Source organism: Globicephala melas, chromosome 6 (genome assembly GCF_963455315.2).
Source record: "Globicephala melas chromosome 6, mGloMel1.2, whole genome shotgun sequence".
Taxonomy (NCBI): Eukaryota; Metazoa; Chordata; class Mammalia; order Artiodactyla; family Delphinidae; genus Globicephala; species Globicephala melas.
In genome coordinates, this window is record NC_083319.1 from 50,368,066 (window position 1) to 50,381,030 (window position 12,965).

The 12,965-nt window shown below is 41.2% G+C and overlaps 1 protein-coding gene across 1 annotated transcript in view; it reads right to left on the reverse strand.

Moving 5' to 3' along the window:
* Positions 1-12,965, reverse strand: part of TJP2 (tight junction protein 2) — a 130,221-nt gene that overhangs the window by 93,808 nt on the left and 23,448 nt on the right. Inside the window, exon 2 of the mRNA XM_030877045.3 lies at positions 8,278-8,398. The gene's annotated coding sequence lies outside the window, so the exon portion shown is untranslated. The remainder of the gene's footprint in view (positions 1-8,277; positions 8,399-12,965) is intronic.

Sequence of the window (12,965 nt, forward strand, 5' to 3'; positions counted from 1 at the left end):
AATAGGCAAAGAAGGACACTACATAATGATCAAGGAATCAATCCAAGAAGAAGATATAACAATTGTAAATATTTATGCACCCAACATAGGAGCACCTCAATACATAAAGCAAATACTAACAGCCATAAAAGGGGAAATGGACAGTAACACAATCATAGTAAAGGACTTTAACACCCCACTGTCACCAATGGACAGATCATCCAAAATGAAAATAAATAAGGAAACACAAGCTTTAAATGACACATTAAACAAGATGGACTTAATTGATATTTATAGGACATTCCATCCAAAAACAACAGAATACACATTCTTCTCAAGTGCTCATGGAACATTCTCCAGGAAAGATCATATCTTGGGTCACAAATCAAGCCTTGGTAAATTTAAGAAAACTGAAATCATATCAAGTATCTTTTCTGACTGCAATGCTATCAGACTAGATATCAATTACAGGAAAAAATCTGTGAAAAATAAAAACACATGGAGGTTAAACAATACAATACTAAATAACCAAGAGATCACTGAAGAAATCAAACAGGAAATCAAAAAATACCTAAAAACAAATGACAATGAAAACATGACAACCCAAAACCTATGGGATGCAGCAAAAGCAGTTCTAAGAGGGAAGTTTATAGCAATATAATCCTACCTCAAGAAACAAGAAACATCTCAAATAAACAACCTAACTTTATACCTAAAGCAATTAGAGAAAGAAGAACAAACCCCCCCCAAAGTTAGCAGAAGGAAAGAAATCATAAAGATCAGATCAGAAATAAATGAAAAAGAAATGAAGGAAACAATAGCTAAGATCAATAAAACTAAAAGCTGGTTCTTTGAGAAGATAAACAAAATTGATAAACCACTAGCCAGAATCATCAAGAAAAAAAGGGAGAAGACTCAAATCAATAGAATTAGAAATAAAAAAGGAGAAGAAACAACTGACACTGCAGAAATACAAAGGATCATGAGAGATTACTACAAGCAACTAAGAGCCAATAAAATGGACAATCTGGAAGAAATGGACAAATTCTTAGAAAAGCACAACCTCCAGAGACTGAACCAGGAAGAAATAGAAAATATAAACAGACCAATCACAAGCGCTGAAGTTGAAACTGTGATTAAAAATCTTCCAACAAACAAAAGCCCAGGACCAGATGGCTTCACAGGTGAATTCTATCAAACATTTAGAGAAGAGCTAACACCTATCCTTCTCAACCTCTGCCAAAATATAGCAGAGGGAGGAACACTCCCAAACTTATTCTATGAGGCCATCATCACCCTGATACCAAAACCAGACAAAGATGTCACGAAAAAACTACAGACCAATATCACTGATGAACATAGATGCAAAAATCCTTAACAAAACATTAACAAAAAAAATCCAACAGCACATTAAAAGGATCATACACCATGATCAAGTGGGGTTAATCCCAGGAATGCAAGGATTCTTCAATATATGCAAACCAATCAATGTGATAAACCATATTAACAAATTGAAGAAGAAACACCATATGATCAACTCAATACATGCAGAAAAAGCTTTTGACAAATTTATGATAAAAACTCTCCAGAAAGTAGGCATAAAGGGAACTTACCTCAACATAATAAAGGCCATATATGACAAACCCACAGCCAACATCGTTCTCAATGGTGAAAAACTGACCATTCCCACTAAGATCAGGAACAAGAAAAGGTTGTCCACTCTCACCACTATTATTCAACATAGTTTTGGAAGTTTTAGCCACAGCAATCAGAGAAGAAAAAGAAATAAAAGGAATCCAAATTGGAAAAGAAGAAGTAAAGCTGTCACTGTTTGCAGATGACATGATAGTATACATAGAGAATCCTAAAGATGCTACCAGAAAACTACTAGAGCTAATCAATGAATTTGGTAAAGTAGTAGGATACAAAATTAATGCACAGAAATCTCTTGCATTCCTATACACTAATGATGAAAAATCTGAAAGAGAAATTAAGGAAACACTCCCATTTACCACTGCAACAAAAAGAATAAAATACCTAGGAATAAACCTACCTAAGGAGACAAAAGACCTGTATGCAGAAAACTATAAGACACTGCTGAAAGAAATTAAAGATGATAGAAACAGATGGAGAGATATACCATGTTCTTGGATTGGAAGAATCAACATTGTGAAAATGACTATACTACCCAAAGCAATCTACAGATTCAATGCAATCCCTATCAAACTACCAATGGCATTTTTCACAGAACTAGAACAAAAAATTTCACAATTTGTATGGAAACACAAAAGACCCTGAATAGCCAAAGCAATCTTGGGAAAGAAAAACAGAGCTGGAGGGATCGGTTTCACTGACTTCACACTATACTACAAAGCTACAGTAATCAAGACAGTATGGTACTGGCAAAGAAACAGAAATACAGATCATTGGAACAGGATAGAAAGCCCAGAGATAAACAAAGGAGGCAAGAATATACAATGGAGAAAAGACAGCCTCTTCAATAAGTGATGCTGGGAAAACTGGACAGCTACATGTAAAAGAATGAAATTAGAACACTCGTTAACACCATACACAAAAATAAACTCAAAATGTAAGGCCAGACACTATAAAACTCTTAGAGGAAAACAAAGGCAGAACACTCTATGACATAAATCACAGCAACATCCTTTTTGACCTACCTCTTAGAGTAGTGGAAATAAAAACAAAAATAAACAAATGGGACCTAATGAAGCTTAAAAGCTTTTGCATGGCAAAGGAAACAATAAACAAGACGAAAAGACAACCCTCAGAATGGGAGAAAATTTCTGCAAACAAAGCAACTGACAAAGGATTAATCTCCAAAATATACAGGCAGTTCATGCAGCTCAATATCAAAAAAACAAACAACCCAATCCAAAAATGGGCAGAAGACCTAATAGACGTTTCTCCAAAGAAGATATACAGATTACCAACAAACAAATGAAAGGATGCTCAAGGTCAGTAATCATTAGAGAAATGCAAATCAAAACTACAATGAGGTATCACGTCACATTGGTCAGAATGGCCATCATCAAAAAATCTACAAACAATAAATGCTGGAGAGCGTGTGGAGAAAAGGGAACCCTCTTGCACTGTTGATGGGAATGTAAATTGATACAACCACTAGGAGAACAGTTTGGACGTTCTTTAAAAAACTAAAAATAAAACTACCATATGACCCAGCAATGCCACTACTGGGCATATACCCTGAGAAAACCGTAATTCAAAAAGAGTCATGTACCAAAATGTTCATTGCAGCTCTATTTACAATAGCCAGGCCATGGAAGCAACCTAAGTGTCCATTGACAGATGAATGGATAAAGAAGATGTGGCACATACATACAACGGAATATTACTCAGCCATAAAAAGAAACGAAATTGAGTTATTTGTAGTGAGGTGGATGGACCTAGGGACTGTCATACAGAGTGAAGTAGTCATACAGAGTGAAGTAAGTCAGAAAGAGAAAAACAAATACCATATGCTAACACACATATATGGAATCTAAAAAAAATGTGGTTCTAATCAACCTAGGGGCAGCACAGGAATAAAGACGCAGACGTAGAGAATGGACTTGAGGACATGGGGAGGGGGAAGGGTAAGCTGGGCCAAAGTGAGAGAGTGGCGTGGACATATATACACTACCAAATGTAAAATAGATAGCTAGTGGGAAGCAGCCACATAGCACAGGGAGATCAGCTCGGTGCTTTTTGACCACCTAGAGGGGTGGGATAGGGAAGGTGGGAGGGAGACACAAGAGGGAGGAGATATGGGGATATACGTTTATGTATAGGTGATTCACTTTGTTATACAGCAGAAACTAACACACCATTGTAAAGCAATTTTACTCCAAGAAAGATGTTAAAAAAAAAAAGGTGGGGTGTAATTCCCTTCTTACAGAAAAAAGAATAGAACATCTATACTCAGATAACCTGTGTATGTATAGGTATTTAACATTTTACTAGCAGTGAATGTTAAATTTCACATACTCAATTTCTGACCACTCTCCTTAAACAGGCAGTATAGAAAACTGTAATATAAGAGTATCTCATCCAGAAACTCAAGAACCAGAAACAAACAAGCTAGTGGCTTGGTATCCTAATCTCCACACCACTGCTTTTCCCAGTGAACCATGAGGAAACAGCAGAAAAAAAGGAAAAGCTAGTAAACAAATTGAAGCACTGGGTGAAAGAGCACAAGGTGAATCAGACCTGGGTTTCGACAAGCCCCAGTTCTGCTACTTCTTAGGTTTAAAGTATGACATCGCCACTATTCAACTGTTTCTGAGCTATAAAAATGGCAAGTTTACATGGTTGGACCCAATGGTTGTGTGATTTGGTCAGCTTATCTAAACCCTCTAAGTTTCCATTTCTGCATCTGTAAAATGGTGTAATGAGTTGTATCGTGTTTCCTCAAATTCACATGTTGAAGTTCTAGCCCTCATTACCTCAGAATATGATATTATTTGGAGACAGGGTCTGTAAAGAGGTAACCAAGTTGAAGTGAGGTCTTTACGGTGGGTCCTAATCAAGTATGACTGGTATCCTTATAAAAAGGTTAAATTTGGACACAGAGACAGACACATAGAGAGGGAAGATGACCTCCGACAAGCTAAGGAGAGAGGCCTGGAACAGATCCTTCCCTCATAACTCTCAGAACGAACCAACCCTGCCAACAACTTGATTTCAGACCTCTAGCCTCCCAAACTGCGAGACAATACTTTCTGTTGTTTACACCACTCAGTCTGCGATATTTTATTTTTACTGCAGTCCTAGGAAACTAATACAAATCAAGATGACAGTTGGACCTACACCTCATAGGGTGGGTATGAGAATTAAATGAAGACATGTAGGTAAAACACTCAGTGCAGTACCAAGTACACTGTAATAAGCACCCCAATAAACAAAAAGCTTCCACCTTTATTACTGTAGGTTGATACTTCACTTCCTATCAGAATTACAATGGAATTCTCACCACAAACTACGTTTCTTCTCACTCAGTGCAGCGTCTCCAGGCCTCTGATGCACAGTCCGGCTCCCCGCATTTCTTTTCCCCTCTTTGTATACCTGGCCAACGACTTTCCCTCCTCAGGTTCCTCTCCAATATCACCTCCCCCAGGAGGCCTCCTGTCACATAATCACTGCCTCAGGCCTTCTGCTTATAGTACAGGGTGAGAGCAGCCCTTTTCACACAGCAATGTAATTAATGATCCCAAATTAGACTCCCAGATGGACAAGCCTTTACGTTCCTCTAAATCTCCCTCAGGCAGTGCTGTGTGAGGCGCTCATTAAATGTTTGTGGAAAGAAACCCTTCACCACAGGTAGGGAAACTGGCCACACACCACCTATAAACAAACCATGCTCTACAGCAGCTGTTAAAAGTACTGTCCAGGGACTTTCCTGGTGGCGCCAGTGGTTAAGAATCCACCTGCCAATGCAGGGTACACGGGTTCGATCCCTGGTCTGGGAAGATCCTACATGCCATGGAGCAACTAAGCCCGTGCACCACAACTACTGAGCCTGTGCTCTAGAGCCCGTGAGCCACAACTACTGAAGCCCACATGCCTAGAGCCCGTGCTCCGTAGCAAGAGAAGCCACCACAATGAGAAGCCTGCGCACCGCAACAAAGAGTAGCCCCCGCTTGCCGCAACAAGAGAAAGCCCGTCTGCAGCGATGAAGACCCAACACAGCCATAAAATTAATTAAAAAAAAAAAAAAAGTACCGTCCAAGTTAGTGGTTCTCAAAGCATGGTTGGGAAAGCAGAAGTATGAGCCTGAATGGGAACTTGTTAGAAATTCAAATTCCTGGGCCTCACCCCAGACTGACTGAAGCTGCAATTCTGGGGGGTGAGACCCCGGAATCTGTGGTTTTAACAAGCCCTCCAGGTGATTTTGATGCAGTTAAAGTTAGAGCTACTGTGATGAGTGTCTTCAGTTCCACATGAAGAGCTTGGGCTTCTGGTGTGAGCTCCCCAGGTACCCCTACTGATGAGGCGCCCCCAGGGGAGAGGGCACTGCAGAGGGGCTCCCAGGGGCACAGACGTTTTTAATGTTTACCTTCAACTCACTTTTCTATGCCCATATTATGGGATGAGCTGGTAATAACTCTAAAGTATCTAAATTACCTAACAGTGAGAATCCGTATCTAGGAAGTGAGTCTCTGCCCAGACTCTTAGCATCCTTCCTGAGAGCAAAGAGGCAAAGGTGATTTTGCCACATCAGGAAAGTGAACACCAAAGCCCCTTAAAGTAGCAACAAACAAGCGCCAGGCAAATAGTGCTCTCCAGAGCCTCCAAGACTGTAAAGGAGGACAGCCGCAGGTAGAAGCTGATGATCAGAAACCTCAGGTCAAGAGTGTGCTCTACAGGGACCCTCCTCCGCCCATACCAGACATTGCTCATGGATCACAACATTCTTGCTCAACAAACGTGGACAGCATCTAGGATTCCTTCGCTCCAGGCAGCCACTATCAATCGATCGGAACTGGCCCTTGAGAAAAGCCTGTTACTATCCTAGTTCAGGAGTTAAGTCTTCAAGCTCTGTAAAGTTAGTATAGAAAACAGCTGCTACTATAGGAATCTCACTGAACTTAGGAATCAGAGGCTATGCGATCTTGGGGAAACCATTTAAAATCTTTGAATCTCAGTTTCCTTTTTGCAAGAGGGAGCTGGCAATAGCTCCTCAGGAATGTTCTGAGGATAAACAAGATGGGTGAAAACACCTTGCCCAGTGCCTGGCAAATAAAAGGCTCTTAATAAATGTTTGCTGGATTTGAAACTATAGCCATGTGGGGAAAAAAAGAACCTCACCACACAAGCTCACCTGAGGCTAATTTACCCAGAAACCCAAGCTTCAGTGTTTACACATGAAAGAGCTTTGGAATAAGACGCTGACTTGGGAAAACAAACTGATGTTGAAGGGAATGTGGTCACTAGTGTAGGGAATCAGACCAGGGAGATATTTATCAGAAAGGGCTTGCCTGAGTCAGAAAGATCCTTCCCTCCAAAGACAATGCCGGCTCCAGCCCCTCTGCCATACTCCATGCCGCCCCTGTAAGTCATTTGACTAAAGCAACAGATCCTACCTAGAAATCTACTTTCAGGAAAACCACTTCCGGGGTCTGGGCAAGCATCTGTCTTATGTTTGGAACCTTTACGAGCTCCACAGAGAACATCTCAGTAAACAAAATCCACTCCCAGCCCTGTCAGTTCAGTGGACACTAAGGACTTCCCCACGCAAGTGTCCCCATTTGGACAACTAGACTCCAAGAAAGGCCTTGGTTTTTGCCCAGTGCTTGCTGTATGTTAACTCATTCAGCTTCAGGTTAACACTCCCTTTTTTTTTTTGGCTGCTCTGCACGGCTTGGGGGATCTTAGTTCCCTGACCAGGGATTGAACCCATGCCCTCAGCAGTGAAAGCGCAGCGTCCTACCCACTGGACCACCAGGGAATTCCCTAACCCTCCCTTTTTACAGATCTGGGGCTCTCAGATATTAAGATGTGCCAAGATCACAGAGTCGGAAGGCAGGAACCCTAGGATTTGAACAGCTGCTATTCACACTCCACTAAACTCCAATGCTGACATGCAGTTGGAATCCACCCCAGCAGGGTCCTCGAGCTTCAACAGACAGGAATTATGAAACAAGCACACGGAAAAAATTCTAACCCCATTCCAGCCATCCATGGTCACGCCTATAATCAGTGGTAAGTGTAACTAAGAACAAATACATCCCAGCATCTGTCAAAATAAAATTTAATACCTTGTAAATCCCATTTAATTCGTACTTAAAATTGAATCAGTAAATAGGTAATACTCACCTATTTTGCTAAAAGCCTGTACATAATTAATCTCTAGAAGCCAGTGTGACTGATGTCTTTTTTATTTTCAGCAAAGTGCTTACCACTGTTATATAATTCAGCTACCTCAAAGCTAATAGAACAAACGTGACCTACCAAAATGACCTATAACCCTAGACCTCAAAATACCTTGCTAGGCATTTATTCTGAACTACGGGGGTTGGACTTACATGCTTTAGCAGGAAGCACCTCAGCTGGCATTCGCCCAAAATTACCTATCCATTCAGATCATAAATGCGGGTAAGATCTTTCTGTTCTTTGGGAAATAGGCCATTACAATTAAATTTTCCTGGATATTAAACAGTTTCACTATCAGCAACATCAAAAATGGTGGCCTTGACTTCCAGGATGTGACATAATTTACATCACACTTTTGGTGGAGGAAAGCCAGTAACTAGGCTGATGAGAGACAAAAAAAGCAAGTACCTGGTAAAGCAGGCTGTCAACCGGCACTAGTCTGTGTTTCCTGGAGCACTTGTGCCCGGAGGTGCAGCTGGGGTGCCAGTCCCACTCACAGGGAGATGATAATAATGTGGTACTTCGCACCCTGAAAAAGACAGTGTTGTTAAAAATCCGGCACAGTCATGCCCAGCTTGGCAAGATCTTCGAAATGCACTGAAGTTCACATTCTGTACAATTTACCCATTTATAGTATGGCTTTTAATATATTCCCAGACTTGTGCAACCATAACCACAATCTATGTTAGAATATTTTCATTACTTCAAGAAAGAAACCCAGGACCCCTCAGATATCACTGCCTAATCCTCCAATTCCCTCCCTTCCCCCACCCTAGCCCTAGGCAACCACCAATCTAATTTGGGTTTCTATATAGTTACCCCTTCTGGAGATTCCATACAAATGAACTCATACAATACGTGACCTTTTGTGACTGGCTTCTTTCACTTAGCATTAAGGCTTCCAAGTTGCATCTGCATTGTAGCCTGTGTCAGAGCTTCACTCCACTGTATGGATATATCATACTTATCTACTTTACAGATGATGGACATTTGGTTTGTTGTTTCTACTTTTTAGCTATTATGCACAAATGTGTATATGGACCTAGTTTTCATTTCTCTTGGAAATATATCTCTGAGTGAAATTGCTGCCCCTAATGTTTCCAGTCTTCAAAAAGTGGAAAAAAATGAGTAATCACGTGAAGTTGGGCACCATGAATCCACCTGAGGACCAAGCTCTTATAAGAATTTACTTTTCAGGTTAAAAAAAAAGTACCCAGCAGGTGAGAAAACATCTAGAGAAAACTTTTTTAAAATTGCGGTAAAATACACTTAATATAAAATTTACCATTTAAAAATATACAATAGAGAAAACATTTTCAACTAAAAGATAATTACAATACTGGCTAGTCTCTATATATTTATGTGTGGGTTGCCACGAATCAGAAAAGATGGCAAATACGTTTTTCTTTTTACCCCTCAGCCCAGGGAAATCCAAGAAAACCCCTTCTGGACATTTTTCTGAATCCTGCATGTGCCTTTCACACAACGCAAGGAGGCAAGTTCATTTCTGGGCTGGGCCTGGGCCCCGGCAGCCTCACGTGGGGCATCGCAGAGAGCCCTGACAGTGGGAGGAGGAATGTGGCTTCTCACCAGTTCTGGACATACTCTTCTGTTTGCTAGACAAAGTGATATTGTGGCATCTGTGCAAAACACTCCCTACACAATGCAACAGAAATAAGAGATAGTGTCCATTCTATTTGTACAGGCAGGGGACACATTTCCCTTCTCCAAGGATCAGCAGGAAATGTGAGCCCAGGCTAAAGCAGAGCCATCTGGATATCCTACAAAGCAAGCAACAGGATTACAGCCCAGCCCATATATGGTTTCTATTATTACTTCCCACGATAAATACATGCCCAGCAGATCAAGATGGGCTTGGTTATGCTTTTGGCCTTAATATGAAATTTTCCTACAGGTGTCAGTTCCAAAGAGAGTTTGCTGCTTTTATTGAAATGGCTTGCTTTCGAATTAAATCAGTTTTCTGAATTTTGAGAACATCCTGATTTTAACTTTCTTTTATGATATTGCCTGATGTTTTTGACATGTACAGGAACCACCAATAACAATCAGCCATTTCTGAAATACACTAGTATTGACTAGGGCTACCTTGTCAGTAATAAGCTTGGAAGAAAAACCTAAATAATACTCTTGGTGTTCAATATGCAAATATTTTGTCAGGTAACATGAGTTAGTGCTGGAAAACTTCACAAAATTTTAAAAGGGAAATCCAGGGCTTCCCTGGTGGCGCAGTGGTTGAGAGTCCGCCTGCCGATGCAGGGGACACGGGTTCGTGCCCCGGTCTGGGAGGATCCCACATGCCGCGGAGTGGCTAGGTCCGTTAGCCACGGCCGCTGGGCCTGTGTGTCCAGAGCCTGCGCGTCTGGAGCCTGTGCTCTGCAACGGGAGAGGCCACAACACTGAGAGGCCCGCGTACCACAAAAAAAATAAATAAATAAAATAAAAGGGAAATCCATAAGTGGCTCAGTAGTTTTGTAAATGGATGTCAATTCTTTTAAAAAAAAATTTTTTTTCATTTGTGTCTATGCTAAAACCAAGCACTGGCAAAATATTTGCTGTGCACCTGTCATTTGCCGGGCATTAGGGTCAATAGACACATGTGTAAGACATCCAATCTGTGCTTCAATAAACTTGCAACGTACAGTCAATTGGTTGGTTCAGCCAGTTTTGGCCTATCATGTGATTACATTTTGCAGAGTAGAAGCCCCAGCACAGGCCTGTTTGCAGACAGCAAGACAAAAGTACTAAAGAGAGGAGGGGGTTGGTGGTGAAAGAATTCCTCGAGGTTTGAAAACTCAATCATGACCTGACTTCCAATTATGTTTTGAAACACAAAAGGAGCTGCTCTTAAATACTATGCAGTATTATATGTAAGTTGAAGCAACTGGAATATTTCTTGAAAAGAATGAAAGGGATAGAACTCTTGGAAGAAATACTGGCCCCACTATTCAGTCAACCAGCTCAACAGAAATCTCCAGTATGAATGCTGGTGGGCAGATTTCCCTCTGTAGCAGCACAGCCAACCACCTAGCTTCTTCCCACTGAGATGTCTAACAGCAGCAGGAAGGGAAGGTATTGGGACAAAAAGTTTTCAGGAAGATCAGAGAACTCTGAGGTCAAGAGAGAACAAGTAGGATATCATGGAAAGTGCCTCTCTAGATGCTTGTTCCTCCAAGTGTGGTGCAAGACGGAAGCATCAGCAACATCTGGACCATCCACTGGGTGGGCATCACCTGAACTGACAGTATCACCTGGAAGCATATTAAAATGCAGACTCTCAGGCCCCAACACATCTGCAGAATTAGAATCTGCACTTAACAGAGTGATTCATATGCACATTAAAGGGTGAGAAATAAGATATCAAGGTGCCTCTGAAGGATTTAGAACTCATTAAGTAAATTAATCAGAAGGAGATAATCCGTCCTAGGATACCGGGAAAGGAGAGTTTACTACAAGGTCAGCAAGGGATATTTATATGTCCACAGGAAGGCTGTGTGAGGTGATAAGAGAGTCAGCAAACAAAACATGAGAGTCAGCAAAATACTCTTTTGTCCATGTATATATTCAAGGAACTCAAAGTTTTACAGATATAGGGAAGATCTTGACCTGTGATGCAGTGCTATTTCATCAGGTTTAAAGGAATGTTCTCTTAAGAAAAAAAAAAAAAGGAACACTCAACTTCCCTTATTAAGGATCACTTTGGAATGAATAATTTGACTTCTGTTTGGCTAGACTTGGGAATTGAGGAGAACCAGAGGTGGTTCTACCTAGGGTACTTACTCATCCTGAGGGCTGGAAAAGGTTATCTCCAAAAAGAAATAAAGAATGTGGCAATCAATTTACACATCTGAATCATGTGTGTTTGTTTAGGGTTAATCCCTTAATGAATGATCCTGAGCCAGAAACTAAGAACATCCAGCTGCTGTCTGTGAGGGCCAAGCCCTTGATCATGATGACTTCAGATGAGGCTGTTTCACACTCGTAAAATTCGAAGACCAAATTAGAATTAAGGAATGGTAAAGATATAAGCCATGTGTATTGCAGCTTCCCAATTCTCCATATTATATGTCCAGAACAAACATCCCTCATTATTCACAATATTCCATACGTGGCCTGGGGATCCTCCCTGACTTGACCCTCTAAGTCATCCACCCATCAGCAGGCTTTGGCCTGACTTATGAAACTTGTTTGCCACCCCTTACAAAAGGTCCTCCCAGCTCTAAATTTCTGCCATTCTGGGACAAAGGGCCGGGCTAAGGTATGCCCAATCTCTAGCGGCTACTTGAGGAATCACATTTTGGTCATTACATGTTTTCCATAGTCATCACTAAACACTGACCCACAATGCCTCTCCTAGGGTCACTCTATACCTCTTGCACCCTCTGCACATATACTCACTTCCTTTGACTTTCAAGACAACAGCAAAGTCATCCTTGTCATCATGCCGCCTCGGGATTCCATTCTAAAGCATCTCTGAAACTTCCCAAAGAAATACCTAATTTATTTCCAATAAAAACTACCTTTTAGATTCGAAGACAATCTACCTAAATGAAGTGTCTCAACAGCAGTAGCATGGACATTTTTTTACTGGATAATTCTTTATTGTGGGGGGCGGGGGCCGTCCTGTCCATTGTAGGATGTTGGGCAGCATCCCTGGCCTCTACCCACTAGATACCAATTCCACATCCAACCCCCAAGGGCTGGAACAACCAGAACTGTGACCAGACATTGCCAAATATCCTTTAGGGGACAATTCCTGCCACTGCACCCCCTCCCTTGAGAACTACTGACCTAAATGATTATAGTAATCCTTTCAGGAAGATGGGACTACGGATGATTTTTTTCTTCCTTATTTTTCTGAATATCTGTTGTTTATATGATAAAATGAGCTAGTGACTTTCTATTTTTTAAAAAGAAATATCATTAGCTAGACAGATGCCTCAAGCTGGTCCTTGAGTGGCAATGTGTGGCTTGTTCGGTTTAAAAATTGAATTTGGTCTTTAAAAATACTGTGTACCGGGGCTTCCCTGGTGGAGCAGTGGTTGGGAGTCTGCCTGCTAATGCAGGGGACATGGGTT